Raw genomic sequence first — 19,862 nt, 5'->3', positions numbered from 1 at the left:
TCACGATGCAATGAGGTAAGATTTAGGAATCGTAGAGTGGGGTAGGAAAATGTAGGGGGTGAGCACATTAAAAATGTGGAGCTTATTCAAGGAAAAGCTCCTGTGTGTCCTAGATAAGTATGTACCTGTCAGGGAGGGAGTAAGATATAGGACGCGTGAGCCGTGCTTTACTAAGGAAGTGGAAACCCTGGTCAAGAAGAACAAGAAGTCTTATGTTAGGAGAAAACGTGAAAACTCAGTTCGAGCGCTCGAGGGTTCCAACGATATCAGGAAAGACCTAAAAAGAGAGCTGAGAAGAACCAGGAGGAGACATGAGAAGTTGTTGGCAGATAGGATCAGGGTTAACCCTAAGGCTTTCCATAGGTATGTGAGCACTAAAAGAATGACGAGAGTTAAATTTGGGACAATCAAGGATAATAATGGGAAGTCGTATGTGGAGTCAGTGGAGATAGAGGAAGCACTAAATAAATATTTTTCGACAGAGTTCGCTATAGATAATGAAAATGTTGGCGAGGAAGATAGAGAGATACTTGCGTCTAGACTAGAAGAGATTGAGGTTCACATGGAAGAGATATTAGAAATACTGCAGAGTGTGAAAATAGATAAGTCAGCTGGGCCGGACGGGATCTATCTGATGTTGTTCAGCAAATGCACGACAGGAAGGTACAAATCAAGCTGATGCTAACAACGGCTCGTTTTGAGCCGCTAATTTGCAGTGAAGTGGCGACGCCAATAAAAGGTGTCACGCAGCTCGTCTAATTCCACATCCTGAGCTCGAAATGACCAGATGTCTCTCGCAGAATTTCGGCAGGGTCTTGCTTAGACGACACCATGACACGTTTTCACTGGAGTGGATCATGAAATCGCGTCGGGACTGCGAATAAAACGATGGAAACTTCCAGCAGAGAAGGAGGCGACCCCGAAGCAGGCAGCTGAGGACAAATGTTTCTCCTTTGCCAGTGAAAGGCACTGCTTCACAAATTGGAAACTTCGAAGTGAAGCAGTGTTGGTGATTTTCTTCGCTGCTTGTTCACCTTTTTAATTCTGATTCCGTGAAAGTCCATGGCATTACATATCGACATTCTGCCAGCGGTGAATGGGTCTGTTGGGCCAGTAGTGTAATGGATAACGCGTCTGACTTCGCATTAGAAGATTGTAGGTTCGAATCCTACCTGGCTCGAGGGGTATGTCTGACTTTAACCGTGCCCCACGTTGACGCTCCCCTGTGATGTCGTGCCGGATCGTCGCTTCTGTGCTACCCCATTTGAAACTTGCATTTGTCCTATTATCCATTTCAAATTCCAGCTCACCACAACGGAGACCTCTGTCGCTTGGGGGTATCTTTCTGTGTGTCTCCCTTTGTGGGTGAAAATGAGCCTAAGTTCCTCAAAAGAGTTACATGTCGCTGTGCAAAGGTCACACATCTGCCCCATTATTGTGCCATTTAAGAACACAGGATAAAGTCATTGACATTTGCACTGGGAACATTAGAACACACGAGACTTTGGGCCAAAGTTGGAAACTGCGACTGGAATGATTGGCTCTCTGATTAGCCGCGATACACACAGGTGGAATGGCCTTTTCCCACTTTGTAAATCTACGAAGACAAGTTGAAAATGTTCATAAAGGGTGTTTTATTTACACCAAATACGACAGTATCTATCGCCTTGTCTTGTTATTTACTTGTGAGGATTCGATACTCTCAGAACCGTGGCCCGGATCGTATTCCGGCTCATGGAATGCTGGTATTGTTCAGCTAACATGTCGGTGTACCAGTACTTCTGCCGATTTTCCGATGCTAGCAGGTCATTGGTTTTGTCCAAAACATTATGAATGTTAACATAATACGAATAGCTGCAGTTGCTGGAAATCTGAGCCAAAAACGAAAATTGTTTGCGGAACGCAGAAAGACTGGCAACAGAAACATCGACTTTCCTGCTCCTCGGATGCTGCTGTGCTTTTCCAAAATTTTTTGATCTAAAATCAGGTTTCCAGCATCTGCAGTCCTCACTTTTGCCTAGTTCCTTCAGTGTCGCTGGTTCCCAATTCAAGAACTCCATCTCTAGCGGTTTCATGTCTGTACCTCCATGCTGTCGAGTTGAAGAGTGAAGAAAAGTAACTCACCCCCTCCATCTCTGGGATAATTAGGGGCTGAAAGTGAATCGTATCACATTGAAGTGTATCTACAAGCGACTTAATCTCTGTCTTTTATTGGGAACCATCTCTTTCATTGTAACCATCAGGAAAGACCATTTCGTTCGCTAAAAAGAGAAATGAATATGTCACTAACCTTTGTTTGTTTCATGGCCAAGAATACTCAGATCAATAGCTCCCTTGATTACCTCTGCTGGTCATGTTCGCAAAGAGGTCTAGCAAATTGCCAAGTGTGATTTTCCTTTCAATAAATAATGTTGAATCAATTTTGCTGCAAATATCTTGTCCTAACTTTGTGCTTTTCTTCTTTTACATTGGTGTCTCGCACCTTACAAATGACAGCAAAGGTATGAATGGAGATGGAAACATGTAACTCAAGTCAGCGGCAGCTTTCAATGAGATCACGGCTGAGTTGGCCAATGCTCAGGAGGCGGCACTGCCTGTAGTCATGGCCGAGTGGTTAAGGCGATGGGTTAAAAATCCATTGGGGTTTCCCCACATAGGTTCGAATCCTGCTGACTACGTTATGAATGCTTTCCTGCTGGAACTATTCAAAGTTCCGAAAGCCTGTTTTGCAAACCAGGCCTGTAATTTGATTAGACTTGAGAAACTCGAGTTCTTCATCAGAAATGCTCCACATTTAAAACATGATCTCTGTTTCTCTTTCCAGATACACTGCTCGACACATCGGGTTTCTGCAGTTGCTATTGAACGCCCTGAGCAGAAGTGCTGCTTTTCATTAGATTCCTTTCATCCCTTGTCCTCTGTTCTCTGACTCTGGTCATTGGCAACACTTCCTCCTGCTCGTCAGAGTGCTCATTCCCCACCGCTCCCTCTCCCATCATTACAAACGACCGCAGGAAATTGCCACTTAACCATCTTTGTTCCCAAGTGAAACTCACCAGCCTAGGAACTGTCTCCACCAAACGGGACTTCTCATCCCTGGACATGGTGCAAGCCAGAGGATTGTGAAGAGTTACTGTGCAAATATTGTCAGTTGGCAGTTGGAAAAATGTTTAGGAAGCAAACCATATAATTTAGGCTCCAGCTTTGGAAATCCTGACAAACCCTTTGGGAAATGGAATCATAGGAGATTGAAGAAGTGTAAATTGTCAGTCCGAGTAGAGGAAGGGACATTGACTCTGATCTTCTCGGCACAGGAACTGATCTGAGACATTGAAAGAATTCTCGCTCCCGTACGCGAGGAATACAAACTTCATCTGGACTGTGAGATAATGAAAAACTCTGGAACACTCAAGACAATATCCAAATATTGACTGAGATCACTACAGTACGAGTACTATAGATGGGTCAGTTTTTGTCCACTGTGTGCGGGAGGGCTTCCTGACACAGTATGTAGACATGCCTTCAAGGGAAGAAGCCACTTTCGATTTAGTACTGGGTAACGAGCCTGGCCGGGTTTTAGATTTGGAAGGAGGTGAGCACTGTGGAGACAGCGATCACAATTCTCTCAGGTTTACTTTCGTGATGGAAAGGGATAGGTGTACTCCACGGAGCAAGAGTTTCAGCTGGTGGAAGGGAAATCACGATGCAATGAGGTAAGATTTAGGAATCGTAGAGTGGGGTAGGAAACTGTAGGGGGTGAGCACATTAAAAATGTGGAGCTTATTCAAGGAAAAGCTCCTGTGTGTCCTAGATAAGTATGTACCTGTCAGGGAGGGAGGATTACTTGTGAGGATTCGATACTCTCAGAACCGTGGCCCGGATCGTATTCCGGCTCATGGAATGCTGATATTGTTCAGCTAACATGTCGGTGTACCAGTACTTCTGCCGATTTTCCGATGCTAGCAGGTCATTGGTTTTGTCCAAAACATTATGAATGTTAACATAATACGAATAGCTGCAGTTGCTGGAAATCTGAGCCAAAAACGAAAATTGTTTGCGGAACGCAGAAAGACTGGCAACAGAAACATCGACTTTCCTGCTCCTCGGATGCTGCTGTGCTTTTCCAAAATTTTCTGATCTAAAATCAGGTTTCCAGCATCTGCAGTCCTCACTTTTGCCTAGTTCCTTCAGTGTCGCTGGTTCCCAATTCAAGAACTCCATCTCTCGCGGTTTCATGTCTGTACCTCCATGCTGTCGAGTTGAAGAGTGAAGAAAAGTAACTCACCCCCTCCATCTCTGGGGTAATTAGGGGCTGAAAGTGAATCGTATCACATTGAAGTGTATCTACAAGCGACTTAATCTCTGTCTTTTATTGGGAACCATCTCTTTCATTGTAACCATCAGGAATGACCATTTCGTTCGCTAAAAAGAGAAATGAATATGTCACTAACCTTTGTTTGTTTCATGGCCAAGAATACTCAGATCAATAGTTCCCTTGATTACCTCTGCTGGTCATGTTCGCAAAGAGGTCTAGCAAATTGCCAAGTGTGATTTTCCTTTCAATAAATAATGTTGAATCAATTTTGCTGCAAATATCTTGTCCTAACTTTGTGCTTTTCTTCTTTTACATTGGTGTCTCGCACCTTACAAATGACAGCAAAGGTATGAATGGAGATGGAAACATGAAACTCATGTCAGAGGCAGCTTTCAATGATATCACGGCTGATTTGGCCAATGCTCAGGGGGCGGCGCTGCCTGTAGTCATGGCCGAGTGGTTAAGGCGATGGGTTAGAAATCCGTTGGGGTTTCCCCACTTAGGTTCGAATCCCGCTGACTACGTTATGAACGCTTTCCTGCTGGAACTATTCAAAGTTCAGAAAGCCTGTTTTGCAAACCAGGCCTGTAATTTGATTAGACTCGAGAAACTCGAGTTCTTCATCAGAAATGCTCCACATTTAAAACATTATGTCTGTTTCTCTTTTCAGATACACTGCTCGACACATCGGGTTTCTGCAGTTGTTATTGAACGCCCTGAGCAGAAGTGCTGCTTTTCATTAGATTCCTTTCATCCCTTGTCCTCTGTTCTCTGACTCTGGTCATTGGCAACACTTCCTCCTGCTCGTCAGAGTGCTCATTCCCCACCGCTCCCTCTCCCATCATTACAAACGACCGCAGGAAATTGCCACTTAACCATCTTTGTTCCAAAGTGAAACTCACCAGCCTAGGAACTCTCTCCACCAAACGGGACTTCTCATCCCTGGACATGGTGCAAGCCAGAGGATTGTGAAGAGTTACTGTGAAAATATTGTCAGTTGGCAGTTGGAAAAATGTTTAGGAAGCAAACCATATAATTTAGGCTCCAGCTTTGGAAATCTTGAGAAACCCTTTGGGAAATGGAATCATAGGAGATTGAAGAAGTGTAAATTGTCAGTCCGAGTAGAGGAAGGGACATTGACTCTGATCTTCTCGGCACAGGAACTGATCTGAGACATTGAAAGAATTCTCGCTCCCGTACGCGAGGAATACAAACTTCATCTGGACTGTGGGATAATGAAAAACTCTGGAACACTCAAGACAATATCCAAATATTGACTGAGATCACTGCAGTACGAGTACTATCGATGGGTCAGTTTTTGTCCACTGTGTGCGGGAGGGCTTCCTGACACAGTATGTAGACATGCCTTCAAGGGAAGAAGCCACTTTCGATTTAGTACTGGGTAACGAGCCTGGCCGGGTTTTAGATTTGGAAGGAGGTGAGCACTGTGGAGACAGCGATCACAATTCTCTCAGGTTTACTTTCGTGATGGAAAGGGATAGGTGTACTCCACGGAGCAAGAGTTTCAGCTGGTGGAAGGGAAATCACGATGCAATGAGGTAAGATTTAGGAATCGTAGAGTGGGGTAGGAAAATGTAGGGGGTGAGCACATTAAAAATGTGGAGCTTATTCAAGGAAAAGCTCCTGTGTGTCCTAGATAAGTATGTACCTGTCAGGGAGGGAGTAAGATATAGGACGCGTGAGCCGTGCTTTACTAAGGAAGTGGAAACCCTGGTCAAGAAGAACAAGAAGTCTTATGTTAGGAGAAAACGTGAAAACTCAGTTCGAGCGCTCGAGGGTTCCAACGATATCAGGAAAGACCTAAAAAGAGAGCTGAGAAGAACCAGGAGGAGACATGAGAAGTTGTTGGCAGATAGGATCAGGGTTAACCCTAAGGCTTTCCATAGGTATGTGAGCACTAAAAGAATGACGAGAGTTAAATTTGGGACAATCAAGGATAATAATGGGAAGTCGTATGTGGAGTCAGTGGAGATAGAGGAAGCACTAAATAAATATTTTTCGACAGAGTTCGCTATAGATAATGAAAATGTTGGCGAGGAAGATAGAGAGATACTTGCGTCTAGACTAGAAGAGATTGAGGTTCACATGGAAGAGATATTAGAAATACTGCAGAGTGTGAAAATAGATAAGTCAGCTGGGCCGGACGGGATCTATCTGATGTTGTTCAGCAAATGCACGACAGGAAGGTACAAATCAAGCTGATGCTAACAACGGCTCGTTTTGAGCCGCTAATTTGCAGTGAAGTGGCGACGCCAATAAAAGGTGTCACGCAGCTCGTCTAATTCCACATCCTGAGCTCGAAATGACCAGATGTCTCTCGCAGAATTTCGGCAGGGTCTTGCTTAGACGACACCATGACACGTTTTCACTGGAGTGGATCATGAAATCGCGTCGGGACTGCGAATAAAACGATGGAAACTTCCAGCAGAGAAGGAGGCGACCCCGAAGCAGGCAGCTGAGGACAAATGTTTCTCCTTTGCCAGTGAAAGGCACTGCTTCACAAATTGGAAACTTCGAAGTGAAGCAGTGTTGGTGATTTTCTTCGCTGCTTGTTCACCTTTTTAATTCTGATTCCGTGAAAGTCCATGGCATTACATATCGACATTCTGCCAGCGGTGAATGGGTCTGTTGGGCCAGTAGTGTAATGGATAACGCGTCTGACTTCGCATTAGAAGATTGTAGGTTCGAATCCTACCTGGCTCGAGGGGTATGTCTGACTTTAACCGTGCCCCACGTTGACGCTCCCCTGTGATGTCGTGCCGGATCGTCGCTTCTGTGCTACCCCATTTGAAACTTGCATTTGTCCTATTATCCATTTCAAATTCCAGCTCACCACAACGGAGACCTCTGTCGCTTGGGGGTATCTTTCTGTGTGTCTCCCTTTGTGGGTGAAAATGAGCCTAAGTTCCTCAAAAGAGTTACATGTCGCTGTGCAAAGGTCACACATCTGCCCCATTATTGTGCCATTTAAGAACACAGGATAAAGTCATTGACATTTGCACTGGGAACATTAGAACACACGAGACTTTGGGCCAAAGTTGGAAACTGCGACTGGAATGATTGGCTCTCTGATTAGCCGCGATACACACAGGTGGAATGGCCTTTTCCCACTTTGTAAATCTACGAAGACAAGTTGAAAATGTTCATAAAGGGTGTTTTATTTACACCAAATACGACAGTATCTATCGCCTTGTCTTGTTATTTACTTGTGAGGATTCGATACTCTCAGAACCGTGGCCCGGATCGTATTCCGGCTCATGGAATGCTGGTATTGTTCAGCTAACATGTCGGTGTACCAGTACTTCTGCCGATTTTCCGATGCTAGCAGGTCATTGGTTTTGTCCAAAACATTATGAATGTTAACATAATACGAATAGCTGCAGTTGCTGGAAATCTGAGCCAAAAACGAAAATTGTTTGCGGAACGCAGAAAGACTGGCAACAGAAACATCGACTTTCCTGCTCCTCGGATGCTGCTGTGCTTTTCCAAAATTTTTTGATCTAAAATCAGGTTTCCAGCATCTGCAGTCCTCACTTTTGCCTAGTTCCTTCAGTGTCGCTGGTTCCCAATTCAAGAACTCCATCTCTAGCGGTTTCATGTCTGTACCTCCATGCTGTCGAGTTGAAGAGTGAAGAAAAGTAACTCACCCCCTCCATCTCTGGGATAATTAGGGGCTGAAAGTGAATCGTATCACATTGAAGTGTATCTACAAGCGACTTAATCTCTGTCTTTTATTGGGAACCATCTCTTTCATTGTAACCATCAGGAAAGACCATTTCGTTCGCTAAAAAGAGAAATGAATATGTCACTAACCTTTGTTTGTTTCATGGCCAAGAATACTCAGATCAATAGCTCCCTTGATTACCTCTGCTGGTCATGTTCGCAAAGAGGTCTAGCAAATTGCCAAGTGTGATTTTCCTTTCAATAAATAATGTTGAATCAATTTTGCTGCAAATATCTTGTCCTAACTTTGTGCTTTTCTTCTTTTACATTGGTGTCTCGCACCTTACAAATGACAGCAAAGGTATGAATGGAGATGGAAACATGTAACTCAAGTCAGCGGCAGCTTTCAATGAGATCACGGCTGAGTTGGCCAATGCTCAGGAGGCGGCACTGCCTGTAGTCATGGCCGAGTGGTTAAGGCGATGGGTTAAAAATCCATTGGGGTTTCCCCACATAGGTTCGAATCCTGCTGACTACGTTATGAATGCTTTCCTGCTGGAACTATTCAAAGTTCCGAAAGCCTGTTTTGCAAACCAGGCCTGTAATTTGATTAGACTTGAGAAACTCGAGTTCTTCATCAGAAATGCTCCACATTTAAAACATGATCTCTGTTTCTCTTTCCAGATACACTGCTCGACACATCGGGTTTCTGCAGTTGCTATTGAACGCCCTGAGCAGAAGTGCTGCTTTTCATTAGATTCCTTTCATCCCTTGTCCTCTGTTCTCTGACTCTGGTCATTGGCAACACTTCCTCCTGCTCGTCAGAGTGCTCATTCCCCACCGCTCCCTCTCCCATCATTACAAACGACCGCAGGAAATTGCCACTTAACCATCTTTGTTCCCAAGTGAAACTCACCAGCCTAGGAACTGTCTCCACCAAACGGGACTTCTCATCCCTGGACATGGTGCAAGCCAGAGGATTGTGAAGAGTTACTGTGCAAATATTGTCAGTTGGCAGTTGGAAAAATGTTTAGGAAGCAAACCATATAATTTAGGCTCCAGCTTTGGAAATCCTGACAAACCCTTTGGGAAATGGAATCATAGGAGATTGAAGAAGTGTAAATTGTCAGTCCGAGTAGAGGAAGGGACATTGACTCTGATCTTCTCGGCACAGGAACTGATCTGAGACATTGAAAGAATTCTCGCTCCCGTACGCGAGGAATACAAACTTCATCTGGACTGTGAGATAATGAAAAACTCTGGAACACTCAAGACAATATCCAAATATTGACTGAGATCACTACAGTACGAGTACTATAGATGGGTCAGTTTTTGTCCACTGTGTGCGGGAGGGCTTCCTGACACAGTATGTAGACATGCCTTCAAGGGAAGAAGCCACTTTCGATTTAGTACTGGGTAACGAGCCTGGCCGGGTTTTAGATTTGGAAGGAGGTGAGCACTGTGGAGACAGCGATCACAATTCTCTCAGGTTTACTTTCGTGATGGAAAGGGATAGGTGTACTCCACGGAGCAAGAGTTTCAGCTGGTGGAAGGGAAATCACGATGCAATGAGGTAAGATTTAGGAATCGTAGAGTGGGGTAGGAAACTGTAGGGGGTGAGCACATTAAAAATGTGGAGCTTATTCAAGGAAAAGCTCCTGTGTGTCCTAGATAAGTATGTACCTGTCAGGGAGGGAGGATTACTTGTGAGGATTCGATACTCTCAGAACCGTGGCCCGGATCGTATTCCGGCTCATGGAATGCTGATATTGTTCAGCTAACATGTCGGTGTACCAGTACTTCTGCCGATTTTCCGATGCTAGCAGGTCATTGGTTTTGTCCAAAACATTATGAATGTTAACATAATACGAATAGCTGCAGTTGCTGGAAATCTGAGCCAAAAACGAAAATTGTTTGCGGAACGCAGAAAGACTGGCAACAGAAACATCGACTTTCCTGCTCCTCGGATGCTGCTGTGCTTTTCCAAAATTTTCTGATCTAAAATCAGGTTTCCAGCATCTGCAGTCCTCACTTTTGCCTAGTTCCTTCAGTGTCGCTGGTTCCCAATTCAAGAACTCCATCTCTCGCGGTTTCATGTCTGTACCTCCATGCTGTCGAGTTGAAGAGTGAAGAAAAGTAACTCACCCCCTCCATCTCTGGGGTAATTAGGGGCTGAAAGTGAATCGTATCACATTGAAGTGTATCTACAAGCGACTTAATCTCTGTCTTTTATTGGGAACCATCTCTTTCATTGTAACCATCAGGAATGACCATTTCGTTCGCTAAAAAGAGAAATGAATATGTCACTAACCTTTGTTTGTTTCATGGCCAAGAATACTCAGATCAATAGTTCCCTTGATTACCTCTGCTGGTCATGTTCGCAAAGAGGTCTAGCAAATTGCCAAGTGTGATTTTCCTTTCCATAAATAATGTTGAATCAATTTTGCTGCAAATATCTTGTCCTAACTTTGTGCTTTTCTTCTTTTACATTGGTGTCTCGCACCTTACAAATGACAGCAAAGGTATGAATGGAGATGGAAACATGAAACTCATGTCAGAGGCAGCTTTCAATGATATCACGGCTGATTTGGCCAATGCTCAGGGGGCGGCGCTGCCTGTAGTCATGGCCGAGTGGTTAAGGCGATGGGTTAGAAATCCGTTGGGGTTTCCCCACTTAGGTTCGAATCCCGCTGACTACGTTATGAACGCTTTCCTGCTGGAACTATTCAAAGTTCAGAAAGCCTGTTTTGCAAACCAGGCCTGTAATTTGATTAGACTCGAGAAACTCGAGTTCTTCATCAGAAATGCTCCACATTTAAAACATTATGTCTGTTTCTCTTTTCAGATACACTGCTCGACACATCGGGTTTCTGCAGTTGTTATTGAACGCCCTGAGCAGAAGTGCTGCTTTTCATTAGATTCCTTTCATCCCTTGTCCTCTGTTCTCTGACTCTGGTCATTGGCAACACTTCCTCCTGCTCGTCAGAGTGCTCATTCCCCACCGCTCCCTCTCCCATCATTACAAACGACCGCAGGAAATTGCCACTTAACCATCTTTGTTCCAAAGTGAAACTCACCAGCCTAGGAACTCTCTCCACCAAACGGGACTTCTCATCCCTGGACATGGTGCAAGCCAGAGGATTGTGAAGAGTTACTGTGAAAATATTGTCAGTTGGCAGTTGGAAAAATGTTTAGGAAGCAAACCATATAATTTAGGCTCCAGCTTTGGAAATCTTGAGAAACCCTTTGGGAAATGGAATCATAGGAGATTGAAGAAGTGTAAATTGTCAGTCCGAGTAGAGGAAGGGACATTGACTCTGATCTTCTCGGCACAGGAACTGATCTGAGACATTGAAAGAATTCTCGCTCCCGTACGCGAGGAATACAAACTTCATCTGGACTGTGGGATAATGAAAAACTCTGGAACACTCAAGACAATATCCAAATATTGACTGAGATCACTGCAGTACGAGTACTATCGATGGGTCAGTTTTTGTCCACTGTGTGCGGGAGGGCTTCCTGACACAGTATGTAGACATGCCTTCAAGGGAAGAAGCCACTTTCGATTTAGTACTGGGTAACGAGCCTGGCCGGGTTTTAGATTTGGAAGGAGGTGAGCACTGTGGAGACAGCGATCACAATTCTCTCAGGTTTACTTTCGTGATGGAAAGGGATAGGTGTACTCCACGGAGCAAGAGTTTCAGCTGGTGGAAGGGAAATCACGATGCAATGAGGTAAGATTTAGGAATCGTAGAGTGGGGTAGGAAAATGTAGGGGGTGAGCACATTAAAAATGTGGAGCTTATTCAAGGAAAAGCTCCTGTGTGTCCTAGATAAGTATGTACCTGTCAGGGAGGGAGTAAGATATAGGACGCGTGAGCCGTGCTTTACTAAGGAAGTGGAAACCCTGGTCAAGAAGAACAAGAAGTCTTATGTTAGGAGAAAACGTGAAAACTCAGTTCGAGCGCTCGAGGGTTCCAACGATATCAGGAAAGACCTAAAAAGAGAGCTGAGAAGAACCAGGAGGAGACATGAGAAGTTGTTGGCAGATAGGATCAGGGTTAACCCTAAGGCTTTCCATAGGTATGTGAGCACTAAAAGAATGACGAGAGTTAAATTTGGGACAATCAAGGATAATAATGGGAAGTCGTATGTGGAGTCAGTGGAGATAGAGGAAGCACTAAATAAATATTTTTCGACAGAGTTCGCTATAGATAATGAAAATGTTGGCGAGGAAGATAGAGAGATACTTGCGTCTAGACTAGAAGAGATTGAGGTTCACATGGAAGAGATATTAGAAATACTGCAGAGTGTGAAAATAGATAAGTCAGCTGGGCCGGACGGGATCTATCTGATGTTGTTCAGCAAATGCACGACAGGAAGGTACAAATCAAGCTGATGCTAACAACGGCTCGTTTTGAGCCGCTAATTTGCAGTGAAGTGGCGACGCCAATAAAAGGTGTCACGCAGCTCGTCTAATTCCACATCCTGAGCTCGAAATGACCAGATGTCTCTCGCAGAATTTCGGCAGGGTCTTGCTTAGACGACACCATGACACGTTTTCACTGGAGTGGATCATGAAATCGCGTCGGGACTGCGAATAAAACGATGGAAACTTCCAGCAGAGAAGGAGGCGACCCCGAAGCAGGCAGCTGAGGACAAATGTTTCTCCTTTGCCAGTGAAAGGCACTGCTTCACAAATTGGAAACTTCGAAGTGAAGCAGTGTTGGTGATTTTCTTCGCTGCTTGTTCACCTTTTTAATTCTGATTCCGTGAAAGTCCATGGCATTACATATCGACATTCTGCCAGCGGTGAATGGGTCTGTTGGGCCAGTAGTGTAATGGATAACGCGTCTGACTTCGCATTAGAAGATTGTAGGTTCGAATCCTACCTGGCTCGAGGGGTATGTCTGACTTTAACCGTGCCCCACGTTGACGCTCCCCTGTGATGTCGTGCCGGATCGTCGCTTCTGTGCTACCCCATTTGAAACTTGCATTTGTCCTATTATCCATTTCAAATTCCAGCTCACCACAACGGAGACCTCTGTCGCTTGGGGGTATCTTTCTGTGTGTCTCCCTTTGTGGGTGAAAATGAGCCTAAGTTCCTCAAAAGAGTTACATGTCGCTGTGCAAAGGTCACACATCTGCCCCATTATTGTGCCATTTAAGAACACAGGATAAAGTCATTGACATTTGCACTGGGAACATTAGAACACACGAGACTTTGGGCCAAAGTTGGAAACTGCGACTGGAATGATTGGCTCTCTGATTAGCCGCGATACACACAGGTGGAATGGCCTTTTCCCACTTTGTAAATCTACGAAGACAAGTTGAAAATGTTCATAAAGGGTGTTTTATTTACACCAAATACGACAGTATCTATCGCCTTGTCTTGTTATTTACTTGTGAGGATTCGATACTCTCAGAACCGTGGCCCGGATCGTATTCCGGCTCATGGAATGCTGGTATTGTTCAGCTAACATGTCGGTGTACCAGTACTTCTGCCGATTTTCCGATGCTAGCAGGTCATTGGTTTTGTCCAAAACATTATGAATGTTAACATAATACGAATAGCTGCAGTTGCTGGAAATCTGAGCCAAAAACGAAAATTGTTTGCGGAACGCAGAAAGACTGGCAACAGAAACATCGACTTTCCTGCTCCTCGGATGCTGCTGTGCTTTTCCAAAATTTTCTGATCTAAATTCAGGTTTCCAGCATCTGCAGTCCTCACTTTTGCCTAGTTCCTTCAGTGTCGCTGGTTCCCAATTCAAGAACTCCATCTCTCGCGGTTTCATGTCTGTACCTCCATGCTGTCGAGTTGAAGAGTGAAGAAAAGTAACTCACCCCCTCCATCTCTGGGGTAATTAGGGGCTGAAAGTGAATCGTATCACATTGAAGTGTATCTACAAGCGACTTAATCTCTGTCTTTTATTGGGAACCATCTCTTTCATTGTAACCATCAGGAAAGACCATTTCGTTCGCTAAAAAGAGAAATGAATATGTCACTAACCTTTGTTTGTTTCATGTCCAAGAATACTCAGATCAATAGCTCCCTTGATTACCTCTGCTGGTCATGTTCGCAAAGAGGTCTAGCAAATTGCCAAGTGTGATTTTCCTTTCAATAAATAATGTTGAATCAATTTTGCTGCAAATATCTTGTCCTAACTTTGTGCTTTTCTTCTTTTACATTGGTGTCTCGCACCTTACAAATGACAGCAAAGGTATGAATCAATTACCAAGATATCCCTCGTGATGTTTTATGGGACATGTGTGATTTTTTTTGATTTTGGTTCTCCAAACGTTTTTACAATAGAACCGAGTGTTTTAGATGGGAAGTTAAGATCACGCATGACTACTGCCTTTTTTGTCACTCACACGCATTTTTCCCCTTGTACGATTTATTTCGCTTTGTGGTTACTGCGAGTGGGCTTGTAAACTACACATGCTTGTGAGTCCATTCCTCACTGTTCCTCAACTCCAGCCAAACAGACTTTACATCCTTATTTCCTGAATCAAGGTAATTCTCTAACCATTGCATAAATGTCATTAAAACTTCGGTATTTCACATGCCTCTGTATATCATCTTTCAATATCAATTGATCTTTTACTGTATTGCAGTTGTGCATAAGAAGAGAAAAATGAAATGGAGAATCGTGGGCCTACGCTTCATACACCCGTTATTGAAGCGAAAATGCAGATTTCTGCCGATAAAACGATCGTGGAACCATGTGCCGAACCCTCAGGAAACACAGAATAAGTGCAGTGCCACAGGGCATGTCAAGGACAGCACTAGAAGGACAACAGAAATGCTGCTCTAAGCTCCTATTTTGGATGTATTTCTCAATGAGTGTGACATGTGTTCCATCAGGAGTTACCTCACACAAGGAAGTAACCAGTGCTGCAGACTGTCATATCATCCAAATTCCAAGCCCTGGAATCAGAGACATTCAATATTCTGTGCATAACTGCAAGGAACAGCTGTCCAAGGCGTTTTTACAGTCCAGATGAAATTATGAATGCAGCTCTCTAGTTGTAAGCCTCTTTCTCCTATGTCGTGTTTCGTGCAGTCCATGCGTGGAATCTCGTCAACCACGTTTGAACTGCACATGATGGGGTATTGGGCCTTGTTTTCTCGTGAGTTGTTGTCTGAGTGAGTCCCTCGGTTTCTGTGCTGTTATAAGTCCGAGTGTTCGGAGGAATCTGGATATCATTTTCCAGAATTTGTTTTTAACACAGGGAAGCATGATTTAAAAATTACCTCATAGCAAATCCACGTTGCAAACTTTGTATGCCATGCATTTGCGAATGAAGGTGGGTGGATATTGGTTCTTGGCAAAGACTTTGTGTGGGCGTCAGTCCAGCAGTCCCTAGTAGCAATACGTACAAACGGCAGGGGGCACACATTCGGCTAGAATAGCACAACAATAATAGGACAGGGCAAGCAGAAGACAGGCAGACAATTCATGGAAGCAGGGCACTCATCCACGGATTCCATCCGTTGGACCCAATCTGCAATCCCAACAAACGGCAGCAGCAGGAATGAAACCAAATGCATTCGTACCAAAACATGAGAGCAGCGCTTCACAGGAACCTTTGCAGCGCTGAGAATGTCACCCAGAAAGGGACGAAAAGTCTGCAAACCATCTTCCTAGCGTCACCGAACTTTTCAACAAGAACTCCAGAAGCATCCGAACTTCACATCTTTCTGCTCCAAAACACTCCACTTTTCCACAACAGAGAATTGCACACTCAACTACCGCGTGTAAGATGAGAATTGCAGCCCCTACACGACCAAGGGCGGCAGTAAGAGTGAGGGGAAACAGCTGCCACTGTCATTCCACAGCTACAAACGCTCTCTTTGAAAGGTACATTATCGTATGAATGTCAGGACAGCAGTAGAATACGGGAACTAAACAGCCTGCGCTGTGTATTCATATTCTGGACAATGTGAGTTGTTCACAGTTTTCCCTGAAAGTGAGTGGACGTCGTTATTTCACCGCTGTTGTGAAGCCAGATCCTGCACTGAGTCTGCTCCCTCGTTTTTTGTTGTTGTGGCGAAAAGGTGGGCAATCGCAACGTGAAACTTTGTTATATTTCTCTCATTTCCTTCATTACTGTCCTGGTGAGGGAGGCTGGAGATTGGCTCGCTCGATCAGATGGAGGCACCAGCGCATTGTTGACCTAATTTAATCGAGAATGTAATTGGTCATATTCACTTTGCATGGTATATTTTTCTGTTTTGTTTAATGTTACTTGAGCACTTTCTGTTACTTGGCAATGCACTAAATCTCCAGAATGTCGGGAAGCTCCGTTTGGAATTGCTTCGGTGTTATTTGTGTGAGCTGCTCTTGACATACACGTCTTGCACTGCCCCACAGACAGAAGTAATGAGTTTGCGTGACTGATAATGACTCTGCCTTTTGAGTTTTGCACCTGGTCCATGTTAAGAGCGGTCAGTTTTTGGATTCACTGGAGAGTTAAGGGGATAACACGATTTGTGAGGTTATTTTTTAGTCAACGAAATTATTTGATGGAGAACTTGGGAATGTATCAAGGAGAATGGTCATTGTCTGTAAATGTCTGGAAAACATTCCTCTCTGTGTCATTTCAAAACATTACGCCTCAAGAAAAAAATAAAATTCAAGCACGCTGACTTAGTAACACAGAGCATGTGTTTTTGCAAGTGGTCTATTCAAACTGTTGTCAGGTACTGGAGTGTCACAGAATTACCGAGCACGGAAGCAAACCTTCCTATCCACCTGGCACCTGTTGAACAGATGACCGTAACTAATCTAAACATATTTGCCAATATTTGTCCCTTATCTCTCCGAACAGTTCCTGTCTGCATACGCATTTAGATGCCTTTGAAGTGTTGTGAGTGCACCAAACTCTGCCACTAAATGTGGCAATTTATTCCACACGCACAAAAATGTCTGTATTAAAAACAAGTGTCACTCACGTCCCTTTCAAATTGTATGGCTCTCACATTAAACCTATGCTATCTCACTGTAAACTCATGTGACTTCTGAAAAAGTATAGATTGACTATGTTCTCTGTTCGTCTACCTCATGATTTTGTAAACTTTTCCAAGAACATCCCTCAGGCCTGGAGCTCCAGGGAAAACTGTCGAAGAATATTCAGCTTCTTAATAATGTCCACACCGTGCAAACCTTTCAAATCGTTGTAAATATTTTTTTTAATTATGCTAAGGTATATATAGAAAGTGCCAGGGGAAATTGCCTGAAGTGAAGCGATGCTGAAACATTAGTCTTGACAGGTTTGGCGCTTAGTTATCGTCAGGGAGCGTCGCCGAGTGGCTTAATGTAGGTAAAAGCAATGAATGCAGATGCTGGAGACCAGATTCAGGATTAGTGGTGCTGAAGAGCGCAGCAGTACAGGAAGCATCCGAGGAGCAGTAAAATCGACGTTTCGGGCGAAACCCTGTATTCCTGATGAAGAGCTTTTGCCTGAAACGTCGAGTTTACTGCTCGTCGGATGCTGCCTGAACTGCTGTGCTCTTCCAGCACCATTAATCCAGAGAGGTTTCATGTGCTGCGTTTAGGATCCAGTCTTTATTGCGTCGTGGGTTTGAAACCCAACTTTGCAATAGAACAACTGCAGGCAGATTTTATGACAGAGCTACACAGGTCCTGATATTGCTTTATGGGTGTGTTTGTTACTCCTCGGGTCTCTCACCCTCTCTGCGATAAACAAGGGAACATGAGCAATTGATTCTTAAAATAATAAGAACGACTGCTCTCCACATCTTCTCGATCACTGTGCGTTTGGATGTGTACACGCACAATTTTGCTGCCAGTTGCTGTGTCTGAAATGGTCAGAGCATTTGGCTGAATTGTTGGTTGTCCAAGCCCAAAAAGAGCACAGTGCCTCAAATATTTCACATCAAGTATTGAGATCGACCATGCGCTGACAATACAACCACGGGAACTCATCCATGATTGACCCTGAGTCCGCAATGAGTGAGACGGTCACGTGCAGCAAAATGTGACCCCACTCTCTACAAGCCCCAGCTGCAACAGAAAGGGGCCCCTGCAGTTTCAATCAGCGGCTTCCTGCCCACCCCTGGGACACAGCTCATGGAAACCCTTACTCAGGAACGGCTGTTACCGTGTGAAAGGGTAAAACATTCTAATTCAAATTGGAAATGGCTTCAGAAGATTGTTCCTGTTTTCAAAACATTTTATAATCAGAATTCCTTTCTCGAATATTAGAAATGGTAATCTTTGTAGGCAGGTAGAACAAAGAAAGTGTTGATTGTGAGGACTCTGTCTCTTCAGCAGATGGGATTCCCTACACTCTAATCAGAAATGATTAGGTTTCCCAAGGTATTTTCCCGATTGATTTGCAGTCTGCCAGAGTGTTTGGGAATCACTTCGGTGACATAAGGATCAGGGTCAAAATATGAAAATATTAACAGAGAATAGTGAATCCCGGGGCAAGGCCTAACTGGATTGTCATGGTCTGAAGGAATAAATCTGAGAATTGAAGGACTTGGAAAATGTTATTTGCAATGGGGAGGAATGAACGAGATTTTTGAAATTGCCGTGTCAGCTGAATTAAAGTCAGTATGAAATGATAAATTCAGCAACACCAATCCTGCCCTGGCACGCTCAGTCGGTAGAGCTTGAGACCTTTAATCTCAATGGTGTGGGGTCGAGACCCACGTAGGGCGCTGTTGTTTGTTAATAGGTTTGCCGCTCTCCTTTAATGTTGCAAAAGTGAATTCACTCGCTGAGGCAGATTTGTTGACACAATTTTTTCCTTCGTTTTTGATCATCTCTTGGTTTCTGAGTGAAAACTGTCTCCACTGTACTGCATGTGCAATAGACAAGGTTATCAGTTCAGCTGAATATGCTATAAACGATGTCCCTTCAAAATCGTGATGTTCCATTCCAAACGTGCCCCAACCAAAATGTCCCGAGACGTCGAATGCGAATGGCCACATGACAGTGACAGCTGCATGTCAAATGGTGCTGCAATAGAATTAACTGAATGAGAATGCTTTGATGGAAACCGAATGGAACTCTCCCTGAAATTTTCCCAATTCACTCGGTAAATAATGTTGTTGTGTCCCCATATGTGTTTACGTAATGAACAGCATATTGTCAGTAACAGGGGTGGGGGTGATGCAGGATAGTGAGGATTCCGTGTGGGTCAGAAGTGATTTGTTCGAACAGTGAATTCAAACGTCCACAGAGCAGACATAGCTCATTGGTCCAGGATCAGACTTTTCCCTTCTGTTTCAGTACCAACAAAAGAAATTGCAGGAAAATCTCAGCAGGTCTGGTAGAATCTTGGAATGGAAAACCGAGTTAAGTCTTCAAGACCAGTGACACTTATTATTCCATGTCCATTTCCGTCTACCTATTTTATTGAATATCTCCTGACTCTCAACTTTATACTCAGTTTCTCTTTTATTACTCCGTCTCCAAATATTCTCCCAGCCTCAAAATTTAATAGCAGAACTGTTCCATCTCTCACCTCGCCGAGTTATGGGAGGAGGACTTCGAAATGCACGATTAACTCTGTTTCTATTTCCTTAGATACTGGATGGTCAGAGACCAGAAGGCATCGGAGGACAGTTAGAGCTTTCAGCCCATCTGGTCTGCCCGCCATTCTGTGATGACTCATATCGTTCCCAAACCAATTTTCAGCCTTCTATCTGTGACACTTATCTCCCCTGAATTTAGGATCCAGTCTTTTTCCCAGAGTGCGAATGAAACTGTCCCAACCGTCTCCACATCTGCTGGCAGCTGTTACACCGTATCTGTGTGTGATCGAGCTCAATTTCAGTCGCACACAGCAATCACGTCTGTTCTGAGCAATGCAATCCCCGCTGCATG

At 44.1% G+C, this 19,862-nt stretch overlaps 7 non-coding genes across 7 annotated transcripts; all 7 read left to right on the top strand.

Moving 5' to 3' along the window:
- The first annotated feature begins 1,107 nt into the window (after window positions 1–1,107).
- Window positions 1,108–1,180, top strand: trnar-ucg (transfer RNA arginine (anticodon UCG)). Its single transcript has one exon. It is a non-coding gene; the product is annotated as a tRNA-Arg (tRNA).
- A 1,416-nt stretch (window positions 1,181–2,596) lies between these two features.
- Window positions 2,597–2,678, top strand: trnaf-aaa (transfer RNA phenylalanine (anticodon AAA)). The gene has a single exon. It is a non-coding gene; the product is annotated as a tRNA-Phe (tRNA).
- A 2,079-nt stretch (window positions 2,679–4,757) lies between these two features.
- trnas-aga (transfer RNA serine (anticodon AGA)) lies at window positions 4,758–4,839 on the top strand. Its single transcript has one exon. It is a non-coding gene; the product is annotated as a tRNA-Ser (tRNA).
- Window positions 4,840–6,966: 2,127 nt separating this feature from the next.
- On the top strand, window positions 6,967–7,039 carry trnar-ucg (transfer RNA arginine (anticodon UCG)). Its single transcript has one exon. It is a non-coding gene; the product is annotated as a tRNA-Arg (tRNA).
- A 1,416-nt stretch (window positions 7,040–8,455) lies between these two features.
- On the top strand, window positions 8,456–8,537 carry trnaf-aaa (transfer RNA phenylalanine (anticodon AAA)). Its single transcript has one exon. It is a non-coding gene; the product is annotated as a tRNA-Phe (tRNA).
- A 2,079-nt stretch (window positions 8,538–10,616) lies between these two features.
- trnas-aga (transfer RNA serine (anticodon AGA)) lies at window positions 10,617–10,698 on the top strand. The gene has a single exon. It is a non-coding gene; the product is annotated as a tRNA-Ser (tRNA).
- Window positions 10,699–12,825: 2,127 nt separating this feature from the next.
- trnar-ucg (transfer RNA arginine (anticodon UCG)) lies at window positions 12,826–12,898 on the top strand. The gene has a single exon. It is a non-coding gene; the product is annotated as a tRNA-Arg (tRNA).
- Window positions 12,899–19,862: the final 6,964 nt, after the last annotated feature.

Source organism: Chiloscyllium punctatum, chromosome 29 (genome assembly GCF_047496795.1).
Source record: "Chiloscyllium punctatum isolate Juve2018m chromosome 29, sChiPun1.3, whole genome shotgun sequence".
In the NCBI taxonomy this organism is placed as follows: Eukaryota; Metazoa; Chordata; class Chondrichthyes; order Orectolobiformes; family Hemiscylliidae; genus Chiloscyllium; species Chiloscyllium punctatum.
The sequence above is the reverse complement of the archived record's forward strand: the minus strand, read 5'-3'. Positions and strand labels throughout refer to the sequence as shown.